This window comes from Triturus cristatus, chromosome 3_2, assembly GCF_964204655.1.
Source record: "Triturus cristatus chromosome 3_2, aTriCri1.1, whole genome shotgun sequence".
Lineage (NCBI taxonomy): Eukaryota > Metazoa > Chordata > Amphibia > Caudata > Salamandridae > Triturus > Triturus cristatus.
In genome coordinates, this window is record NC_140584.1 from 43,269,951 (window position 1) to 43,294,864 (window position 24,914).

Sequence of the window (24,914 nt, forward strand, 5' to 3'; positions counted from 1 at the left end):
CTGGCAGCCTTTTGAACTGTGAAATATAGCAATATTCGAGGTTCAGTGGCCACCTCAGGCTGTTGGCCCCCGATGCCTCTGGACCTGCTGCACCAAGGGAAGCTAGGTCTATGATCGCCTGCGATCTTTTCCGGTGCCTAACTGCATCTGGTATTCTGCATGAGCCAAACTCCCGACTTCTTCTGACGTGGAAAACAGGCACTACATTATTTCTGTGACCATATCACCAGAAGTGTGACAATAGACCAACTTCCTTTGCATATGGGGAAAGAGGAAAGTAGCCACAGCCAAACACTGATTATGAATTCCAAACCTCATAGTTACAAATAAGTGCATCCACTGCCATGCTCAGCAAGAGGGGCAATCTGCTCGTAGGATGCCTCCAAAACTAATGACATGGCTGCAGAGTAAATGCAGGAGCAGAAGTTTTTTAAGAGCTGACCGTATTGGCTGATGTAGCCAAAACACAAGAGGCAGAAATCATGGCCAGCATAATGGCAAAAAAGCTCTCAAATGATGCAAAATCCTGTTCAGAGAAGATTACCAGCAACATGATTGTTGTCTTCACACACAGTAGAAGAATGTCAAAAAAACAAAAAGACTTAACAACTTTATCAGGAGGGTGATTGACCTGCGATGCAAGTAGAGGGAGGAGAGTCTGGCAAATAGTTGGAGCCCAGTATCTCATCGCAACATTGAACCATGGGAAGAAACCATCCCTACAGCACTGACATTGAAGCAGCACTATTTAGACTCCACCCTTATATGTCACAATTTCACAATGATATACAGATCAGGGCCGGACTGGCCATAGCGAGCACCAGGCATTTCCCCGGTGGACTGCAAGGGTTGGGGGCCGGGTTTGGGCCCCCTGGGGGCCGATTTTGTTACAGCGGCCGATATTGCAGCTTTGCTGCAAAAACAGCCCTGTAATGAAATCGGCAGAAACCGGCCCTGGCAAACAGCTCGGCCGAACCCCCAAACACCTGGGGGTCTGGGCAAGCACTTTGCCAGGGCTGGTTTTGGGTCCCAGTCCGGCCCTGATACAGATAATTGACATTAATTCACTCTGTGCCTTAGCTTCATTAACGTTTATGAAGAATTTAAACGTATTCATGAAATGTAATCATTGTAGAAACTAAGATTTATACATGTGTGCACTAATGATCAGTTGAAACATATAATAATGTATTCTTCATTCATGTTTTACACAAATACTTCAAGTTATATTTGCATTTATTCTGAAAGTTACACTTTTTTTTTTAAACTTTGTTTATTGGCATTTTTTGGTACAACAACACAACAGTTACAGCGTGTGGCAGGCATTACATTGACAGTGCATGGATACATCAGTAAATCACAATGGTGAGGTTTAAATATACAGGACACAGTATACATTATCGGGCATTGGTGTAACTGGCAGACAGAACTTCACATCAGTCCCATTAGTGGTCAGTCTCTTTATTATTAGGCCCACCACTCTCCGCTAAACAGTTAGTTTGTAATGGTACATCGCCATCTTCCGTGTTGCTTGCAGCCTCCCTAAGTAGTTAGCTAGTAAGGTGTTCACAGATATCGCAGGGCCGAGAGCGAAGGGGCAGCAGCTCAGAGTATATTTTGTTTTTTTCCTGACAGTAGGTGAGGTCAGCCAGCCATTCCTTAAACTTGGGTGCCCTGCACCTCCCCCACTTGCAAGCAATTCTTCGTTTGGCCACAAGTAGACCCATCACCAGGAATCGTTTGGCGCGACCTTTGTGCCCAAGGAGGTACCCAGGAGACCCATTTCTGGTGTGAGATCAAGCTATCCCCCTACCATGTCACACAGGGCCTTCCCCACCTCAGCCCAGTAATGCGCTATGGATCTACATTACCACGCAACATGTAGAAAACCCGCTCCCTCCTGTTTTCAGCGGTCACATCTGTCGCTTTCCCGTAATTGGAGTTTGTGCAACATTACCGGGGTATAGTACATTCTGAGGAGAAATTTAAAATGAATGATTCTGAAGTTGCTGCTAGCAGTGATGTATTCTGTTTTTTCTAAAAGTGGCCTTTATGAACTCCGAATGAAAAGGGCCCCATCGCTAAAAGCTGCGTCTTTAGACGCTGAGTTCAGGCATACCAAACTTCATTCACTTATACCTTTTTTGGCTTGCGTACGTGGGTAGCACAATCCGTGCTGCAGGCCCGCGAGTAGCGGTTGACTCACAAGCCCCGGCACCGGCAGTGCCCTTTACTGGGGACTGACAAGTCAGTCAGTCAAACACCCACTCATAACACAATTTACCACAGGAGAACCAGCACTTTATCGCAGTGCAAAAAGCGAGCAGAAACATTACACCAGCAAAAACAGAGTCAAAACTGGAAGGGCAGAAAGCAAAAACCCGGGGGAAACACGCCAAAGGATGCCAAGTCTAACACCAGGCCTCCTCTGTAATAGGGTGTCCCAATTCTGCTTCCCACCCCTGTTTTGCTTTCAGTGTGTTGTGGGTCCACGCCCCTACAGAGGCCTTATACATGCGGGACACGGGATGTGGTGCCCCAGCCTGTATCGTTTGGTGCAATGGGAGCAGTATGGGAGGTTCCTCTGGGAACACAGGGGTAGCGGCCCGAACAGCTTGTCGCAGGTGAAGGTAAAGGAAGCGATCCATGGTAGTGGGTAGTGTCTCCCAAGAATTCAGAATCACCCCAGGTGGTATATGTTCCCCTAAGTATTTATGCTTAGTTTGAGAAGAATACATTTACAGATGCCTTCTTGTATAACTGGCAGGTTATGTTGATCGAATAGGGGAAGTAGCGGGGAATATAGCATGGGAGCTTGGGAAATTCTCCCAGCCGTGTTGTCATCTATGCCCAGGAATCCCTTAAAAGACAAAGGTGCCATGAGCCCCTGCTCCACCGCCAGGTGTGTCATAAAGGGCGGAGGTTCGAGCCAGTATGCTGCAAAGTGTGCCTAAGCACTGAGATAGTAGAGTTCAGGATCGGGCGCTTCAAATCCACCCTGAGCGAACGACAAAGTAAGGGTGCTCCATTTGATCCGGGGTTGTTTCCCGCCCCAAGCAAGACAAATGAGCTGGCTCTTCACCCTAGCAAAGAAGGGGCGGCTGGGAGGGAAGGGAATGTTTGTAAACAAGTATAAAAATTTGGGCATGATGACCATTTTCATTAAGGCTATCCGGCCTGCGAGGGAGAGTGGGAGAGCTATCTACCTGGTGATCAGGTCTTCCACCTTGGTGAGGGCCACCCCATAGTTAGCTTGCAGACGTTCATCTTTATCCTTGGCTATAGTGACTCCCAGGTAGCGGACATCACAGGAGGGCTGACCAGTAAACTGTATTAAAATATATTTCGCCCAGTGAATGATTTCATAGCAGTTCTCATGAAGGGAACGATTTCATAATAGAGATCACCCAGGGAATGACGTCTCATGAAGTGGATTATCTCACAACACATCTCATGCCACGCTAGCTCTCACCAAGTGAGAGATGTCACTGGAGTTTTCAAGAGGTCAGTAATGTTCACAGTATGTCTCACCGACAAACGACGCCACGATAGGTTCATTCAGTGAATGGGTCTCAGCTAATGACTGATGTTAAGATCACTTTTTAAGAAGAGGTGTGGCGCAGCGGCCAGGGTTCCTGACTCCGGACTATGGGGTTCAATCATGGTTCGATCCCCGGCGGCAGGTTAGGTTACGTAGTTTCTCCTACTGCAGGCACGACATGCTTTCCTGCAACATTCATACTTTCTAAGCAGCCCGGGACATTGGCGGCAGCTTCTTTGCATAGGTCTCACATTTACGATAGTTTGAGCTATTGGCATTGTACATGATAATGCCAATAGCTTAAAGACTCACAAATGCAAGACCTATTGCATTGCAAATGCTTGTGGTTATATGCCTGAATGGTTGTCAGTCTTTTTATCCATATGACGGCACCTATAAATTCATGCCCTATATATGGCATTCACGAGAGCCCGCTTAATAATTGTCTTAACATGCCCCACTTTTGACAGTCCTTCTCTTCAATATCCCTTATCTGGGTACCCCACATAGATTGGTATACATCCTAAAATTACTGTGTTTAATATGGATCAGATGTTTGGCACACGGGGCTCCTAATCTATACCCCTATATGGAAATATCAGTCTCATAACAAGAGTTAGGGTTGTTTAGTCTAATACTAGACATAAGTTGCTTTTTTGTGGCACTCTGCTTATTATGTCTGTTGACTTACCCTATCAGGAGGCAGAATACATACTTCGTGAACATACTCTACTCTCAGTATGTCCATTGAAGACGTAATCCAAGGTAATCTGATTACAGGTGTATGGCCCACATGTTGAGATGCACTGCATGAACCAATCAGAGCCATTTTCCCACTCTGGCCAACTTTGATTCATGTCACAAGGGTCTGTATGTGCAACGTCGGGCACGCCCCATTGATTAAGGTCCCTTCAATTGGCTACAGTCCCCTCCTTGGTCCCTTTTTTAGCTTCCCTGCCTCTACTTTCGATACCTAAAGAGTGAGTGGAGGTAGGTGCAAGTCACACGCACATCAGACTATGCAAGTGAGTGGTGGATTACACCCTGATCCACACAGCATTATGCTAGGGCATCTATTTTAATTTGTTTCCTTTCCCGCACTTTGACTTAACTTAATGTCATTCTTACCATATATTTGTGACACAGGTCGCTTTTTGGTGTATCGTCCTTGCTATCCAAAAGGTCTTTTACCCTGACTTTCTGGAGGGTGAGAAAACTATATTTGTATTTTTGTTTGTATGTGTTTGTGCACCCTCACATGGTTCACTGTGTTGGGGGGAATGCAATTAGCTGTTTCCAGTGGCTTGTATGGATTCACTGTGTCTGTAGCCATCATCCCTCATGTGTCCCGCACAACTGATAGACACCATACTAATGTGTGGCAAGAAGGAAGGGTAGGGTGTATAGTTACCACATATTGGTTTTAGCCTCTCTACTTTAATATTTTATATTTAATACTGTATGTATAATTGTGCATGATTTTTATTTTTCATCCTTTCTGCAGGCTACCTCTTGCTTACACACAGAGCACACTATTAGGTAGTGTTTTCTAATGGCGGTGAGATGTCAATGGGCACCTTATCACCTATTCACTGTGTGTGGGGGGGGCGTTAATATAGTACAGAACTCCTCACCCTTTGGAGACAAATAGGCAAATGTTTTTATTCTGGTCCTAACGAAATGCCAATAGATCGCTCCTTGACTAAATAAGGCATGAAACATGTTGATCTTGATTTCAGACACCAGCACACCAACAGATCTATAGGTGACCAACACTCTATTGAAAACAGAGACAGGGACCATTACTTCCTAATCTCTCTGTCATTTTTGTTTTAATATCAACATTGACCAGTGAGATCACATTAAATAAGTTGATACATATGGTCCATAGTGATTTTAACTTCACAGTTTTGCCAATCTTCTGAGTTCCTGGATGTACTTCTCACAGTCCAGCTTTGTTCATCAGGCATCTTGAAAAAGATATGCGGTAAAGTGCCCCCTTGTGGGGCCGGTCGGGTATGGCAGTGCTGGCCCGATGTGGAGCACAGCCCAGTGATGAAGGTCAATTGTTCCTAATAGAACATGCTTTTTAAAAACCTGCTGACAAATAGAGATAATATCTCTCTGGCTGTGCATATGGAACCGTATAATTAGGTTAGTATGAGGAAAATGAATCAACAGTGATTACCATTTTGAAAGGGAAGATCCCGGCAAAGAATGTAGTTTGGGTTAAGACTGACAGAACAACTCAAGAGCCTAAAGAGACTGCATGCTTTTTATGAGAGATTGTTGCAAGTATTTCGACAGCACAGTGGAATGGAAAACCCTGAAACTAATAACATGGGAAGTTTTGTGTCTCGGTTTGTAACAGGATAAAGACCTGAGATTAGGTTTATGATTCAACAGCATTTAATTTGTTGGCAAAATACGTCAATTGATGAGATAATGAGGTAGGCAAAATATTGCAGTGATTAATTGGAAATGAAACAGAAGTGGTTAAAAGAGAAGATCATGCTGGCTCAAATGAAAGAAGCACAGAGAGGAAGTCAGAGTCAACCATATGTAGGAAATGTTGGTACTATTCAAGGTGTTTATAAACAGGAAGTTCCTGTGATGCAAGGTGGAAATGGTAATCCACAACAGGGTAGAGGTCGTGGTGTCCTGATTGACCTGAGTACTAGGATTTATGTTGCTGCATTGAAGAAATTGAATCCATGCCGTTATTGTAACAAGTTAAGGCACTGGAAGCAGGAATGTCGTCTTAATCTGAGCAGAGTAATGATTGAAAATCAGTTTCAAAATTAAGTATTTGTGCAGACATAGGTTAATAACCCCATACACCCACAAAATGTGTCAAGATAGAGGATGCAAGGTCATAAAATGCAACAAGTTCCAATGATACAAGTTTCTCAAGCCCCGATTCGTTGCTAAATTGCTGTTGAAAAGTGGTCGGCCCACCGAAGTAGAGATGACTATGCAACAGTTGGCAAGCAATATGCTGATGAGGTTGCGTGATATTGTGCTCATGGGTCCCAAACATTTAATGGAGAAAATGCGAATGAATTTGTAGATGAGACCAAATACAGTCTTTAGTTAACAACAGTTGACACAGGAGGAAGTGAACAAGATGCAGGAGGAAGTACCAAAGGCAGAACAGCAGGGTTGGGTCAGAGCAGGTTGTGCCACAAGAGAAGATGACATTTGGGTTTCAATAGATGAAAACCTGTATTGCCAGATAGCCTGCTGTCCCCAATGGCTAGACATTTTTGCAGTCTCGCATATATGTTGGAAGGGATGTAATGGTCAGGTTGTTTGCACAGAACTGGTTTAACACCTGATTCAGATTGATGGATGAAGGATTGTGTCACAGATGTGTTGTGTGCCAACAAATGAATTTTGGGGAAAGAACCACAGTGACAATAAGCCTTTTAGGGAGATCAGGAGAGCCATTCAACAGAATACAGATGGACTTCATCGAGATGCCTGTGTGAAAGTGCCTGGTGATTATGTGCATGTGGTTGCGTTGGATCGAAGCAAGCCCTACCAGGAGAAATGAAAGTCTCATAGTACGCAGAATGTATGACGTTACAACGCATACATTTACAATGCATTTACAATGCATACCTTTACAACGCAGTTTTTACATCGCAACATCCTTTACAATGCATTATTTTACATCGCATGCCATTACATTGCATTTTCAGAAACTACCTTCACAACGCATTCCATTACATCACATCATACCTTTACAACGCATACCATTACAATGCATACCATTACATCGCATTTAAGGTAAGTGGTGGACAGTATAGGGGTAATAATTTCTATTCTAACTCCAGTGAGTGCAACAGTAGGGTACGTTTTGGATAGTGTAGGGGTAAAAATTACTATTCTAACTCAAGTGAGTGCAACAGTAGGGTAAGTGTTGGATAGTGTAGGGGTAATAATTACTATTCTAACTCAAGAGAGTGCAACAGTAGGGTAAGTGTTGGATAGTGTAGGGGTAATAATTACTATTCTAACTCCAGTGAGTGCAACAGTAGGGTAAGTGTTGGATAGTGTAGGGGTAAAAATTACAATTCTAACTCAAGTGAGTGCAACAGTATGGTAAGTGTTGGATAGTGTAGGGGTAACAATTACTATTCTAACTCAAGTGAGTGCAACAGTAGGGTAAGTGTTGGATAGTGTAAGGCCACTATGCGTTGTAATGGTATGCATTGTTATGAATTGCGATGTAATGCCTGCGTTGTAGTGTCATGCATTGTAATGACATGCGTTGTAGTGACATGCGATTTAATGGCTGCATTGTAATGACATGCGATGTAAAGGATGTTGCGATATAATGACTGCTATGTAAAGGTGGTGTGATGTAATGCCTGCGTTGTAAAGGTTGTTTCCCAGTACGCAGAGTAGATAAATTGTTGTTGAGGAAACTGATTCCCAGGTTTGGATTCCCGACTCTGCTGGTGTCAGACCGAGCAACTCGTTTCAATAAATAGGTACTGAAAATGTTGTTTGCAGCATTACAAATGGAGCAAAGACTACATTGTAGTTATTGGCCTGAGGCTTCAGGCATTGTGGAACAGGTGAATGAAACATTGAAATCCAGGTTGGCCAAGGAGTATGGTTCAGCATCTCTGAAGGGCCTGACGCTTTGCTCTTGTGTTAATGAGTCTCTGCAGCATTCCTAATAGGAGGACAGGATTGCCCCTTCATGAAATCATCATAGGTTGAGCAATGAGACTGCCAGCATTGCCTGCAAATGCGCTTGTGAGCATTACAGATGACATGATTCTTGATTCCTGCAACGGACGAGCTGATGTGGTATATTCTGCTTCTCACCAGGCCAGAACTGCTATCCCAAGGCCGCAGAGCCATGACCTTAGTACTGGTGATCGGTTATTGGTGAAAAAACACGTTCAGAAGATGTGTCTGGATACTCTATAGAGAGGACCGCTGCTTAGGCAAGGGACATTTTACTTTTTTTGAAAAACACCCTGTCACCTGATTTTATGTGTGTATGTTGTTTTGCCATACCTTAGATTCCTCCCGCATTACTTGGGATTGCATGGCGGCTTTCCCTCGCTCTTCAGTCCACTGCGTCTGATTGCCGTTTGTTCCGTAGAGAGCTGGTCTTTCCAGGCAATCCAGTACTTCTGTGAGCCACTAGACTGCCACCATCTTCGGTAGGTCAGCAGTCTAGGTGCAGGGCTCCATTCACCAAAGCAGCATATAATCAGCTGCAGGGCACGGATGCACTGCACTGCACAGGCTGTCATGTAGTTCCTGCCAATCCATAGGACCTGCACATTGTTCAGACACCATATACTAAGGGCCTGGTGTCAAGGCTGATTCCAGACAGCCCCGCAGGATATGTTGGCCTATAGGCCAGCTAGCTCAGAGTGCCACTGTAAGCCCACCTAACCTACCAGGGAGCAAATGGGTTCTGGCAAGCACTGAACATGACAACCCTGATTCCTCAGGAATCATGCAAACAGTATGGATTCTTTTGCTCAGTCACTCGTGCTCACTTATTCTCAGAGAGATATACAGAGAATACACAGTGGGACGTTTTCAATAATATTTATTGAACCAATGTTATTCTTGCATAACGTACGTGTGCTGCAATGATAAGTAGACAGAAGCAGATAAACGTGATTACAAGCACCAACAACGTAAATAGTAGATATAGTCCTACCATGGTGCTGAACAATTGTATATATGCAGGCATATAAACAGTGCAATAATCTAGCATACACCTACTATGCAAACCTCTAAGTGTACCTAGAGTGTGTGTCGGTATAGAGCCAAGAAAACCCCCACAAAGGATGATCCAGCCCATTACCTGACGGGATAGAGTGAAGGACCCCGTCTTGGTCATGAACTGGGCGCCCCTCATGAGATGTAAGGTTGCTGTGTGGTGATTTATCAGCATGCAAGGACCCTCGGTGTCAGCAGAAGTACCTCCTCTACGAATTTATCAGGAAATTATCTTTTATAATAAAAAGCAGCCATACGATGTACGCATAGATTAGTAATGCTGTGGATATGTAGATACTGAAAACAAGGAAGGCTTGGTTCCTGTACTCCCCAGACTGGACCACCCAAATATTAAAATCACAGCAAGGTGTCAAGGGAGGTTTATTTTAAATATTCGCAACACATTGCCTTTAAAAGAAATTGTTCTAAATCACGCATACAAATGTGTTGCAATTGTGTGATTTACTAATGTGGTGTTTCCTTCTAAAAGGCATGTCCAATTGATTTATGAATGTCTTTTTGAATGATCAAAACTAAGCAGAATAAATGCTCAAAAACCTCAGAATTAGTGGTCTCAGGTTTATCGCGAATATTTAAAATAAACCTTCTTTGACACCTTTTTGTGGATATGTAGATAGCCCTGTCGCCCCGTGGATGAAGATTGTGATGACATTTGTATGTAGTAATGAAGGAGAACTTGTACATGATGTTCAGGGCATTGTAATAATGTTGTGAGACGCTAGATGTAAAACAAGTTTAGTTTCAGAGAAACAAATCCAACATTGTTGTGCATGCAAATGTATGCAAAAGTTCATTGCTTGGAAATGTTATTTGTGAGGACAATGTAAAAATTACCTGCTGGGCTGTGGCTTGGTGCCCAGTGGAGATGGCAGCCCTCGGGTGACGCTCTCCGGTGGATTTCGGAGAAAACACGCTTCTGGATCGAGCAGCGATTCACGGAGGACAGTTATGAGCAGATGAAGTTCACAGGATCATCATGAGACCCTCGGCTCTCTCATTCATCACCAACAAATAATTTTATTCTCAAAATTCAGCTCCCTATCGATCGCGTATTTTCGCAGCCGCCATTTTGAATTTTCACCACTATCACTGCGCTCATTTACTCGCAACTGAACTTTTTTATAAAGCATTTTTCTTTGACTTTCCCAATATTTCCCAGCATTTGATGATGCATAGTGCCTCTTCTTTACACTGGGGTATGAAGTTATAGAAAGCAATTGGAACTACTGGAGGATTTGTGGAGAATGGGTTTGGCAGCCATTTTGCGCTTCTACCAAACCCTCACAGAGCATACTTTTTCTCCATTTTTATAATGCTGAATGGAAATAAGTGCAGAATTTTCCACCAATACCTACACTGTTTGTTTTTTGATGTATCCAACGCTTTCCAGTTTCTGATAAAGGCTGGATTTCTCCTCAGTGTGGCGGAATACGATGTTATGTATTGCTGTCAATAAGTCACTGAAGGAGTTGTGAAGATTGTGTTTGGAGGTCAGTTTGTGTTCATCAGTAAACCCTCACAGAGAGCACTTTTTTTTTTAATTTTCTTACCGCTGACTGGAAGAAGAAGTTTTTGGTTAGCGTTACATGGGCACAACAAAGGTAACTCGTCCTTCTCCATTCAAGATGCATATTTTTATAAAAAATTCAAACATTTTCACCGAATTTTCTAAGTTTGAAGATTCTTTATTATCCACGCCGCAGCACTCAATACCAACTATGGATCCTTCCTCTGGAGCTCCTGGGAAATCTATCACTAGAAGTCTAAAAAAAGACCCTCTTTCACCACTTAAGTCAGTCTCGCCTGTCTCTATGGAACTATTGCTTGATGAAATTAGAGCCCTTCGACCTTTTATGGAAGACACTAACGCCAAGTTGCAAATCTTGACGGATAATTGGTTTCAACTAGACACGAGGGTTTCTGTAGTCGAGAATACCGTTTCTTCCTTAAAAGAGATATGTGTAAGTGTTTCTCAACTACATTCTCAGGTCTCTACACTTCAGAAACAGGTTGAGGATCTTGAAAACCGCAACAGATGGAATAATTTGCGTATCTACGGCCTGGCAGAAGGACTTGAAGGTTCTGACATACTCACTTTCTTTAAATCATTTCTCCCTAAGTTACTTCACATGCCAGAAGGGACTCAACTTAAAATTCAACGAGCTCACAGGTTGGGGCGTACTCCATCTCATGCTAGCCCCTCACAGAGACCAAGAGGAGTTATCTTATATTTCTTAGAATGTACAGACTTGTTGAAAGTGCTCTCAGCGGTCAAAGCTTCTCCAAGAATTACACGGTCAGGATCGGCTTTAGTTTTCTCACAAGACTATGCCAAAGCTACTGCTAATAGACGTAAGGCTTTTCTCAACATGAGAGCTGATTTACGTTCCATGGGAGCCCGATATGGCCTTTTTCATCCATGTCTTTTCAAAGTTACGTACAACAACAGAACAACGACGTACAAAAGTCCGACATGTCTACAAAGCTTCATAAACTCTTGTAAAACAGTTGTTATGGATTCCTCTGGGCCCTCTTCTTTGTCAAATACTTGATTGAATTCTACTTCCTTTACAGGTTCTACAATCTCTGGTCTCTTTTTCACAGTATCTTGTTATTTAAGTAATGTTTTTCTATGGTTCTTGTTATATTTGCTGTTTTCAAAAGCTACATTTTTTATCAAGTTGGTAAATGTTTTTGTTGATGTTCCTGTTTTTGATTGATCCAACATATATCCTAATTGTATGTTCTAATGCTTATCCTAATCCTTATTATTCATCGTCCTCACAGATTTTTCACCCCTGTATCGTGGTTTCTCCTGGATCCTTCGTTTGGCTGATCCTGAATGTGGCGCTTTCTCCCTGTGGTTCCATCCCCCACGTATTTCCCTGAGTTTTCCTTTTGTAGGTATGTTATCTGTTGGTATGTTATTCGTTTTGGCTTTTGTTTTGTGTTTTGCAACATATTCTTCTATCTACTTCCTTTATCATCTAACTTTTACACTTATTCTTTCTCATGTGACTTTTCTCTCTTTCCATTCCTGTTTTTGCTTACCCATTTTCTGTGATTCTCACTGTTCTACGCTCATTTCATTCCTCCTATTTTCTCGTCTCGCTTTTAACGCTTTACAATATTCTTGCATTGAATTGGACTTTAGTATTACAAGTTCGGACTCTTTTATTGTTGATTATTCCACTTTTTTTAATTGGACTGCTATTTTAAACTATTATTTGTACTCTGTTTTAATATTTTATGCCACTTAAGTTAGTCTCATGGAACATTAGGGGATTAAATTCTCCTATTAAGAGACAGAGGGTTTTGTCACACTTAGGCAAGTTAAACGCTGATATTGTTTTTTTACAAGAAACACACCTTACGGATATTGCATCTTTGAAATTGAAAAGGGGTTGGGTAGGTGAGGCTTATTTTTCTCCTGGGGATGGATGCGAAATGGAGTTGTGATATTGTGTCGTAAATCTCTTCCAGTCACATTACTGTCGCAAGAAACAGATGTTGAAGGGAGATGGCGTATTGTTAAATTGTCACTAAAAGGTGTTCCAGTTTCTCTTCTCAATGTTTATGCACCTACAGGTGGAGATGCCTCCTTCTGGTCTGATTTGACCAAACGAATTTCTAATTGCATTGAGGATAATTTTATTATAGCTGGAGACTGTAACCAAGTGTTAGATCCCTTTTTAGATAGGAATTCTAAAGTGCCTTTTATCCCCAATAAACCACATCAATCTTTTACTCACACTGTATCTCAACATAAATTGCTTGACGCTTGGCGTCTCTGGAATCCAACCACCAGAGAATACTCCTTCTATTCCTCAACACATCATACTCAATCAAGAATTGACTATGTATTTGTCTCCCATAATATTTCGCAACCCATCACATTTGCAGAAATCGGTCCTATTCTCCTATCAGATCATGCACCCATTTCCATTGGCTTTGACATACTGCCCAGGAATGACGCTCCCAGAAGATGGCGTATTAACAATGCTCTCCTCTTAGATCCCAAATTCTCTGCATCTTTTCTTTCCTTCTCTACTGATTACTGAGAGGAACCATACAAAGTCCTTATCACTCGCGATTATTTGGGATGCCTTTAAGGCGTCAGCACGAGACTCTATATAGGCTTTGTTGCAAAGAAACGAAAATCTGCACGTAAGATTATCACAGATCTCCTCCAAGATATTAAGGCACTAGAACACTCATATTACACATCTCACTCGGAGGAATGTTTAAAAGCCCTTATTAATGCTAAATTGAAATTTAATAAAAAGTCAACAGAAGATGCCTCACTTTACTTATTAAAATCTAACGCAAAAGATCCGCCAAAACAAATTAAACATTGACTCTGTCTTCGATGAGCATTCAGTCTTAAAGTTCAAAGATGCCGAAATTTTAAACAAATTTTCTCTTTTTTACAAATCCTTATATTCTTCAGAAACCCAACCTGCAGATCACTCATTATCACAATTCTTTTCTAATATCCAAAAGCCTCATTTGCGGTGGGGAACATGGCGGCCACTTGCTAGATGCTAGCGTCCGTGGGCGGCAGTCCGGAGGATCTTGCTTTGCTCGAGAGCTGGTGTGTGAGCAAGCGAGCGTAAGGAACGGCACTATGGGGGTGGAAACATAGCGGGAAATTTGATTGTTAAAGGAAAAAAAGAGGCACATACCAGACAATGCTTACGGAGCTTGTTTGGAAGTCAGAAAGACGCCGGGGAGTGCAGCACGAAGCGCAGCTGTCGCGCTGGGGAAAGGCAGCAGGGAGCCTCTGGTGGATCTGGTGGGCCGGCCTTGGTGGCAGAGGCAGAACAAGCAGGGTTTCCCTGCTACAGCTGGGAAGTGAGAGGAAAGGCTCGAGTAGAGAGTTGGCGGTGCAGACGTGTGGCCTAAGAGAGAGGGGAGGAAGTCCCCTGCTTATGGAGAGAGAGACCCTTAAGGAAGGTGAGGCACCATCCAGGTACACGCTAAGGACCAGAAACATCGGAGGTAAGAGTTTTCTTCCCACTTTATCGGATACTCTGCTCGATTTACCACAAGGGGAAAAGACTGTAACTAAAGCAAAAAGAGGGCGACGGGGGGGGGGTCCCTTCAAACAAAAGGGACCAGGGGACTGTTAGGAAAACCAGCGAGGGAAGGAATATAAGGAAATCCTCCCTTCCAACTGCAAGAGTAAAAGTGACTCCCTCACTTAAATCTTTTTTTCATGTACTCCCAAATATGCAGAAGGATAAAGCGGCAGGCGCAAGTTCTTATCCTGAAGAGTGCATACCTAAAGATATAAGGGTGCGTGAAGCTAATTTGCCGGAAGTTAATGATATTGAAGTTGCTACAGGAAAAGGTCCTTCTAGTGTTTTAGGAGGGGAGATGGGGGTCGTACAACAGGATATTATAACAATTCAAATCAGTAATAAATACTCAGTCTTAACAGCAGTTGAAGAGTCGGAAGTGCTATTACCACTACAATCGTTTGCGCCAACCCCAGAATCAACCCCAGAATCAAATAGGGATAACCCAGATTGTATAAACACTCCAGAAGGAAGAGCATTAGAGACAGAGGCCTCATTGGCTAATATTCTATTGGAGCTGAAGAAGGATATTAAAGAGCGCTTTGAGGTGTCAGAAGCTAACCAAATAAGTATACAAGCATCCTGCTCACTATTGGCCCAGAAATTGGATGAGGTCACGACTCGTACAAAAATCCTGGAGGAAGAAGTCAGCGCTGTTAGACAGGATGTTGTGAAAAACACAACTGAGATCTCTAATCTGGGGAAACAAAACCAGATGCTAAGAGATGATATAGAAAGAATTGAGAATCATTCTCGAAGGAATAACATAAGATTTTTAAATATTCCTGAAAATGAAGAAGGGGCAGACATGAAGGCCTTTATTATCGGCCTGCTTCGAGAAACGATTCTGAAGGATAAGGCGGAGATTAATCTTGAGAGTGAAATACAGAGGGTGCACAGAGAGCCGTTTCGCCGTAATCCACAGAAAACTAAACCCAGAAAGATTCTGGTAAATTTTTTTTCCTATAACATCAAGGAGGAGATATTAAATAGAGCCCTAAAAAATGGACCATATCTGGTTAATGGTTTTTCCTTCCGGGCAAGGTCCGACGTATGCAGGGTTACAGAACAAAAACAGTGGGAGTTAGGCGGGAAGATGGGAGAGCTTAGAAGGCTGGGAGCGAAAGTCCAGTTAAAATTTCCCGCTATGCTCCGTATAATGTGGAATAACAAAATGTATAATTATCGCTCAGTAGAAGATTTTGAGGCATTGATAAGTAAAATGTGTGATGCGAACGCTCAAAGTTAGAAATGGCTTTCTAGCTCTCCAGCATTTTAACAATGTATAAATAAGTTGCATGTTAATTCCTCCCGTCTGTCCGTCTATAGGCATTGTTATGCCTATTAAAGTAGGGAGGGTTCCTCGGGGGGCGGACAGTAGTGGAGGGGAGGGGGAGTGGTTGGGGAGCACGGGTGGGGAGCAATGGGAAAAAAGGAAAAAAAAAAGTTCTCAACACCATGTATGCAGGGTCATTTTTTTTAGAATAAGACTGAAACCAGGAGAAGAACCTATCAAGGAAGATGAGTTTGATTAAAGTCCAGAGTATTAAAATTCTTACCTGGAACGTGAATGGTATGAGATCTAAACTTAGACAGAGGCGAATACTTGAGTATCTAAAGCAAAGCCAGGCACAGGTAATGATGCTACATGAGACGCATCTCCTGGCAAACGAAAGTAGGAATTGTTCGGGAAGTGCGGTTGGCTGCAAAATGTTGTCGCCTCAGATCAATCATTTTGTTGTAAGGGTGTGGCTATTCTGATTAAGAGCGGTTGTGGTATAGAAATGAGAGAGTCAAGTACAGACAGTTCAGGTAGGTGGGCCTTAGCCCAAGTCAGGTGCGCTGATATGGATTTCTTATGTATCCGCTACTATGGCCCTAATGAGGATAATTCCCAATATATTGTTGCTTTAGAATTGAGGATGGCAGCAACTTCAGTTCCCGTAATCCTAGGCGGCGATTTTAATGTGTTATTAGATCCTGTGTTAGATAGGTCTACAAAAAGAGAGAACATATCTGTCCCTAGGATGAGGAATGTTTTGAAAAAATATTATATCTGATTTTAATCTAGTAGATGTATGGAGGCATTTGAAGGGTAAGACAAGGGGCTACACATGAACAAAAAAGGGTACAAAGTTCCTCTGGTGCATAGAAGAGTTAGTTCAGGAAGTGAATGCCATCAAAACGGCCTAGTGGTAACTTGGGAAATTCCCTTGGTTTGAACTAGAGCTCTCACACACCCAGCAAGCTGGGTGTCATGCTTCATCATATGAGCTCTGCCCCTCGTCAAGGCGGCGCTGCAATCCTTGACGGGCACCCGAACCGGGGCTCTTTATCGGGGATCTTCTGTTCCTGCCGGTTGGTGCATGGGGGTAAGGGGGCCTGAAATGTGTAGATGTGTGAAGTAGTGAGGTTAAAAAGGGTCAGTTAGTCCTTGTCAATAATTTATTCGGAAGGTAAACTACCCGGTTAAAAATGGTGTAGAGTGGCTAATGTACTAGAGAAGGTGTCTAATCATGAAGCTCTACTCTATGGATCGACATGTTTCGTGCCTCGTGTGTCAGGAGGATCTAGGCACTTCTTCAGGATCATAAGCAACTATCTACACTACGTGGAGAGGTGTGTGCTACCTACCACGTCTTCAGGTGCATTGCCTGCGGACACGGGTGAGAAAAAATATAATTCCAGATGACACTCTGAACAGTACTCTTCTAATTAGCAACAAGGATTATCACCAAGTTAAAAACCACAGAATTAAGGTTTGAATATATGAGCATATAACAACTGCTTAATCATTATAGCATGTGGTGTATATTGACACCCAGTGTATAGTTCAAAGGAAGAGCGTGCAGTAAAAACATTTTGGTTTAAAAAATTTTTGTGAAGAATAATGAAATAAAATACTCATGGACAAGGGATTGTAGCTGCGGACTCACCTAGTGGGTTGCTAGAAATTGCTAGCAACAGTCCTGGCGGTGACTAGAGGACACCGGTTGGGTCCTGTAGGAATGAACAGCGTCAAAAAAGCGGGATGGGGGATAGGGACAAGACGCAAGAGAGACAGGCAATCAGTCAAACTCAAAAATAAAATAAAATGAATCAAACAGAGGTGATACGGTAGTCAGTGGCACTGACGGGGTGCCGGGTGGTAACTCAACCGTGTATGGCGCGACCCCCTGGTACCGGAAAAGAACCGCAAAGTAAGGAGTGTGTTGGGCGGTCTGATCGGGGCCGAGGGTACGGCCGGAGTACAGGCGGAGGAGAAGCTCACCAGGCGGGCCCAGAGTAGCTCACGAGAGCAGTGTGTAGTGACAGGAGTGCGGAGCAAAGGAATACTCACCCGCGTTGAATCACGCTATGCTGTACACCTACCCAAAACCGCCAGGAACCGGGGTGGTGACTGCGAGTGAGTAACCCGGAGAGATATACCTGCAGTTTCCTGCTTTGTGACGTCAACGGGGGTGTGGTGTGGGCGTGACGCGTCACCGTAGCGATCACGTAAGACGTTAGGTCACATGGTATCGCAAACAACTGTGGCGGACATGTTGGATAGGGGAGAAGATCTATTCTACATATACCGACTGTTAAGCAACCAAGGTAGATGGTGTCATGTGTGGACAACTTGCTGTACAAATATCCTCATTGGCTAATATTCTATTGGAGCTGAAGAAGGATATTAAAGAGCGCTTTGAGGTGTCAGAAGCTAACCAAATAAGTATACAAGCATCCTGCTCACTATTGGCCCAGAAATTGGATGAGGTCACGACTCGTACAAAAATCCTGGAGGAAGAAGTCAGCGCTGTTAGACAGGATGTTGTGAAAAACACAACTGAGATCTCTAATCTGGGGAAACAAAACCAGATGCTAAGAGATGATATAGAAAGAATTGAGAATCATTCTCGAAGGAATAACATAAGATTTTTAAATATTCCTGAAAATGAAGAAGGGGCAGACATGAAGGCCTTTATTATCGGCCTGCTTCGAGAAACGATTCTGAAGGATAAGGTGGAGATTAATCTTGAGAGTGAAATACAGAGGGTGCACAGAGAGCCGTTTCGCCGTAATCCACAGAAAACTAAACCCAGAAAGATTCTGGTAAATTTTTTTTCCTATAACATCAAGGAGGAGATATTAAATAGAGCCCTAAAAAATGGACCATATCTGGTTAATGGTTTTTCCTTCCGGGCAAGGTCCGACGTATGCAGGGTTACAGAACAAAAACAGTGGGAGTTAGGCGGGAAGATGGGAGAGCTTAGAAGGCTGGGAGCGAAAGTCCAGTTAAAATTTCCCGCTATGCTCCGTATAATGTGGAATAACAAAATGTATAATTATCGCTCAGTAGAAGATTTTGAGGCATTGATAAGTAAAATGTGTGATGCGAACGCTCAAAGTTAGAAATGGCTTTCTAGCTCTCCAGCATTTTAACAATGTATAAATAAGTTGCATGTTAATTCCTCCCGTCTGTCCGTCTATAGGCATTGTTATGCCTATTAAAGTAGGGAGGGTTCCTCGGGGGGCGGACAGTAGTGGAGGGGAGGGGGAGTGGTTGGGGAGCACGGGTGGGGAGCAATGGGAAAAAAGGAAAAAAAAAAGTTCTCAACACCATGTATGCAGGGTCATTTTTTTTAGAATAAGACTGAAACCAGGAGAAGAACCTATCAAGGAAGATGAGTTTGATTAAAGTCCAGAGTATTAAAATTCTTACCTGGAACGTGAATGGTATGAGATCTAAACTTAGACAGAGGCGAATACTTGAGTATCTAAAGCAAAGCCAGGCACAGGTAATGATGCTACATGAGACGCATCTCCTGGCAAACGAAAGTAGGAATTGTTCGGGAAGTGCGGTTGGCTGCAAAATGTTGTCGCCTCAGATCAATCATTTTGTTGTAAGGGTGTGGCTATTCTGATTAAGAGCGGTTGTGGTATAGAAATGAGAGAGTCAAGTACAGACAGTTCAGGTAGGTGGGCCTTAGCCCAAGTCAGGTGCGCTGATATGGATTTCTTATGTATCCGCTACTATGGCCCTAATGAGGATAATTCCCAATATATTGTTGCTTTAGAATTGAGGATGGCAGCAACTTCAGTTCCCGTAATCCTAGGCGGCGATTTTAATGTGTTATTAGATCCTGTGTTAGATAGGTCTACAAAAAGAGAGAACATATCTGTCCCTAGGATGAGGAATGTTTTGAAAAAATATTATATCTGATTTTAATCTAGTAGATGTATGGAGGCATTTGAAGGGTAAGACAAGGGGCTACACATACCATAGCAAAAAACACCACCACTTTTCAAGACTTGACTACTTTTTAGCTGAAAGATAATTTTCAGCAAATGTTAAGAAGATTGAACATCTCCCTGTCCACATTTCACACCATTCACCAGTAATGGTACCTGTACAAGCCCAGGGCCCACAACCACTCAGGAGATGGACTTTAAGACAGGCATTATTATTAGAAGAGGGGGTGGAGAAAGCCTTAAAGGAAGAAGCAAGGGAATATTTCGCTAACAACCAAGATACTGCCGCCTCGTATATTGTTTGGGATGCCTTTAATGCGTATATAAGAGGAATTTTAAAAAGCCTAAACTCATCTGAAAATCGGAAAGCACGCATAGAATTAGAGAATATTGAAAAGGAGATTGAGATGTTAGAAGAGGCCTTACATTCTATGAGTTCAGAGGAAGAACAAGCGAGGACGGAAGAAAGGTTGCATGAGGTACAATTGGAATTTAAAATGAAAATAAATCAAAAGTGTAAAGCTAGATGGCAAGCGGCGAATATAAAAGAATTTGAATACGGGGAGAGAGCCGGAGCCTTGCTCGCATGCAAAGCGAGAGTGGAAAGGTCAAGAAATGATATTAAAGAGTTAAAAAGCGAAACAGGAGAAAAGATGAACAGCTGGGATTCTATGCAGGATCATATAGTTACAATATTTTCACAGTTATACTCAGAAAATATTACTGTAAACCTTATAAAGTCCAGATGCTGGCTTAGTACACTCGATCTCCCATCACTGAGTAAAGAGGGGAAAGATATGTTAGAAGCCCCAATTACGAAAGAAGAGATAAAAGGAGCAATACAAAAATCTAAGAATGGGAAGGGAGCAGGGCTAGATGCTCTCCCGGCAGAAGTATATAAAAATATAGCTGATGAAATATTACCTGGCTGGGAGAAGCTGTTTAATCCGATATATCGAGTGGAAGTTCAGGCTCCAGATTCATGGCATGAAGCTTCTGTGGTTTTAATTTTGAAACCTGCTAAGGATCCCACTAAAGCAGAATCCTATAGGCCAATCTCCCTGCTAAATGCTGACTATAAGATCTTTGTCAGCATTTTGGCAGGGAGACTATCTAGAGTAATCCCTCAATTAATACATGAGGACCAGAAGGGGTTTATCCCTGGAAGGCAAATGTGCGAGTTAACCCAACAACTAATAGGATGTATCGATATAGCGACAGAAAGATCTGTCCCCTCGGCGGTGGTCGCGCTGGACGCCGCCAAGGCGTTCGATCGAGTCTGTTGGGAATACTTATGGGCAGTCCTAGACCATCTGGGGTATGGACCCCACTTTATAGCTACATTAAAAACACTATATAACAACTCTACAGCTATAATTCTTCTAAATGGAGACCTTACTAAAAGTTTTGAGATTACTAGAGGGACGAGACAGGGCTGCCCAATTTCTCCCCTGTTATTCGATTTATATATTGAGCCATTTGCCCAGGCGCTCCGTCAAGATACCCAGGTGAAGGCTTTTCGTATAGGAATATTTGAGAAAAAAATGTCATTGTATGCAGACGACTTACTCATATTTACATCAGATCCGGTTATAACGATCCCAAGAGTTGAGCAATTGGCGGATGACTTTGGGGCCTTGTCTGGGTACTTGGTAAACAGAGACAAAACCGGGATTATGTGTATGAACACCCCGGATTGGAAAGGGAGTGTACAGACCGAGATCAGATATCTAGGTATTAACATCCTCAATGAATTGCAGAATGTTCCGCAATATAATTTGGAAAGAATTACAAAGGAAATTGTAAAAATTTTGGAAAGATGGAAGAATCTTCCTCTGAGGATATACGGAAGGGTTAATTTGATCAAAATGGTCATTCTCCCTAAACTCACATTTTTATTTAATTGTATACCTTCATCTTTCCCAAGTAGGCTAATAGATAGAGTACAGGGTAAACTGGGAAGTTTTGTTTGGGCAGATAGGGGAGCACGTATATCTTGGAAAAAACTTAGACGTAGATTGGCAGAAGGAGGGCTTGCATTACCAGATGTAAAATTATACTGCATGGCATTCCAGTTCAAAAACTGTAGAATCTTACTATGTACAACAGGGCACCGGGTGTGGGGTGGGTTGTGTGAAGAAATGATTAAAGAGTGGGGAGGGAAAGGATTTTTGTTCAAGTTTGGCGCACAGAAATTTTTTAAAACAATAAAATTAAAAATGCTGAAGGCAGCTTTGACTTTGTGGGTTAAGATTAGGAATATGTTAGGAATTGGTTATTATTCAGGGGAGGCCCCAATATGGGACTCTCCCGGTACGCCTGAATTTTTGAAGGACCAATTGAGCGTCCTACTGAGGAGGGCAGGAATAGAGGTCTGGGGGGATCTGATAGTGATGAATGAAGTGGTACCATGGGAAGTTATATGGAGTAAGACAGGGGGATCTTTGTCCCGGTTCAAATTTCTTCAGCTGAAGTCTTGGGGGGAAGCGAATAGACTAGAAACAAAAAGCCTCTGGGAGTTTTAAATAAAATTAAAGAATGAAAATATAGTAAAGAAGGAAATAACCGGATGGTATCATGTACTATTGACCTCCGAGGAGGAAAAAATCAAAGCTCCTATAAAATCTGGGAGGAGGTGATGCAGATTCCTGATCCACAAAAAGTTTGGCATCTCTCTTTCAAGTTGCTTTAAAAAACAGTTAAACCAGCAAACTTGAAGAGAAACCATTTTTTTACGGCAAATAGACTATACTGGACTCCACAAAAATTAGCAAAGTTTGTAACTGATATTCCCCCTAAATGCTGTAGGTGCGGATTGATCAGTGCTGATGATAAGCACATGTTTATTGAATGCCCTCTTTTAGAAGAGTATTGGTCAGAGGTTGGTAGGATAACTAATGAAATTCTTGATACAAACATCGAAGTTAACCCCTTATTAGTAATGCTCGGGGTAACAGATCCGCAATGTAATGACATTATTGGGGATAAACAGGCTTTGCTATACTATTTAATCCTTCTTGCTAGGAGGGAAATCTGCAAGAAATGGACTGAACCCTCCCCACCACAAGGGATAGACTGGTTACGAGCAGTAAGAAGAACGGCGAAAACAGATAGTGATTTGGAGTCCAATACACAATCATGCTCTAAAATTTGGGTGGCCTTCCAGATCTGGGATGGAGACACAACCAGGTAACCCCTACTGTCCAATGATTACACCTGCGTGGTCTGTGCAGCCAGGACACTGGAAGGGCACGAGCGCAGGAGTTATTGAAGCACTGCAATAGCCTGGAGAGGCACAGATTGGTTAACAGGCTACTATTTTGCATACAAAGGTGGTATGAAAAAATAAATAAATAAAATTATCCAAAAGCCTCAACAGATACCTCCGGATTTGTCTCCCTTAGAATCTGATCTCTCCCAGCAGGAACTCCTAAATGCTCTTCAAAACCTTAAGAAAGACAAAGCACCTGGCCCAGATGGTTTTACTGTTGAATTGTATACCCATTAGGTTTTTAATACCCAAATTACACTCACAAAAAACTTTTTTTCCTCAAATAATTCTTCTGGCTCATTTTCGGAAGCCCATATTTGTCTAATTCCCAAGGAGGGTAAAGACTCCAAGTACTGCAAAAACTACACACCTATTTCACTGGTTAATATTGATTACAACATTTTTTCTAAAGCCTTAGCCATATGTCTAGATTCCTATTTACCAAATTTACTAGGGAAAGAACAATCTGGCTTTGTCAAGGGTCGAGTCATTACGGACAATACACGGCTCTTTTTGATGTTTTATCCAAATCATCACATCTTAATCATTCTTTGGCAGAAAAGGCTTTTGACAGAGTTGAATGGAAATATTTATTTTATACTCTTAAATGGTTTGGATTTAGCTCCAACTTTATAAATGTATTCTCTCTCCTCTACTCTAACCCTCGTGCAGCAGTATGTGCTAATGGCTTAATTTCCCCATTTTTTAACTTGGGCAGAGGAGTACGTCAAGGATGTCCTCTTTCTCCTTTCCTCTTTAATTTGGACCTTGAACCATTTTTATCCAAACTACATCAAAACCCCAGCATTTATGGGTTTCAAATATCAAGTGTCCACATCAAACTTGCAGCCTATGCTGATGATATTTTACTTTTTATGTCCAGACCAGAAGAATCAATTCTTGCTTTTTTAACGGAGGTGAAATCTTACTCCCTCATTTCTGGATGCAAATTAAATAATGATAAATACGAAATATTGCCTTTAACAAAACGTACTTTGAGTTCAGAATTTCAGGCTTCTCAATTCAAATGGAGTATAAATAACATTACATTTCTAGGCCTACACTTTACATCTTCAATCTCGGAAACGGTACCATTATGTATGAATAAGTGCCTTCAAAAGATCTCAGAATTGACCTCTAAATGGCATCCTTTGTATTTGTCTTGGTGGGGCCGCTTGGGCACCATAAAGATGATGTTATCGCCCATAGTTTTATACACTATTTCGAACATCCCAGTCCCAATCACAACTAAATTATTTTTAAAAGTTAAATCCATTTTATCCTCTTTCTTGTGGAACAATAAAAAACCTCAAATGTCTTTACTAAAATGAATTCGCCCCAAATCAGAAGGAGTTAATTTTCCAGATTTCCAGGCTTATCAGAGAGCTTTCTTATTGCGTCAGGCCTCTTTGGTTGCTTGACTCTACAGATGACTGCCCTCTCTGGAAACCAACGGAACGCCTCTTTTTATCTCCTTACTCATTACGTGAATATCTTTCTTTTTCACGCAAACCACAATCCATTTCAACTCCCGTAATAGAGCACACTTCCAAATTACTTGATCTACCTTCTCATTCTACTCACGATTCTAGAGATTCCTTTTTAAGCTCAACAATTTGGCATAATAAAAATTTGTTGATCCAAAATAAACCTTTTTATTGGAAGATTTGGAGAAAAAGAGGTTTGATATGGATCTATCAACTATTCTCAGAATTACAATTCATGCCCTTTGTTACGCTCATGCATTATTCAATTTACCGACCTCCTTTATCCATAAATATAACTTACTCAAAAAAACTGTGCTGGAAACTTATTCCCACTTTCCCACTACACTCGACACCTCTAATAACTTACAACCCTCCTCCAGTCTTCACGCCTTGTTAACGACCACACCCAAGGCTTCTATTATTTACAGTTACCTGCAAAGCATGGATACCGATAGACGGAAGACAAAAACTGAGAGGCATGGGAGCGAGATTTTACTACATGTTTGCCATTATCACTT

The 24,914-nt window shown here is 42.2% G+C and overlaps 1 long non-coding RNA gene across 2 annotated transcripts in view; it reads left to right on the plus strand.

The window, feature by feature from the left end:
- Nucleotides 1-24,914, plus strand: part of LOC146856777 (uncharacterized) — a 923,944-nt gene that overhangs the window by 514,500 nt on the left and 384,530 nt on the right. For both annotated transcript variants that reach the window (XR_014979499.1, XR_014979500.1), the window contains exon 3: nucleotides 12,110-12,226. This is a non-coding gene — a long non-coding RNA (uncharacterized LOC146856777). The remainder of the gene's footprint in view (nucleotides 1-12,109; nucleotides 12,227-24,914) is intronic.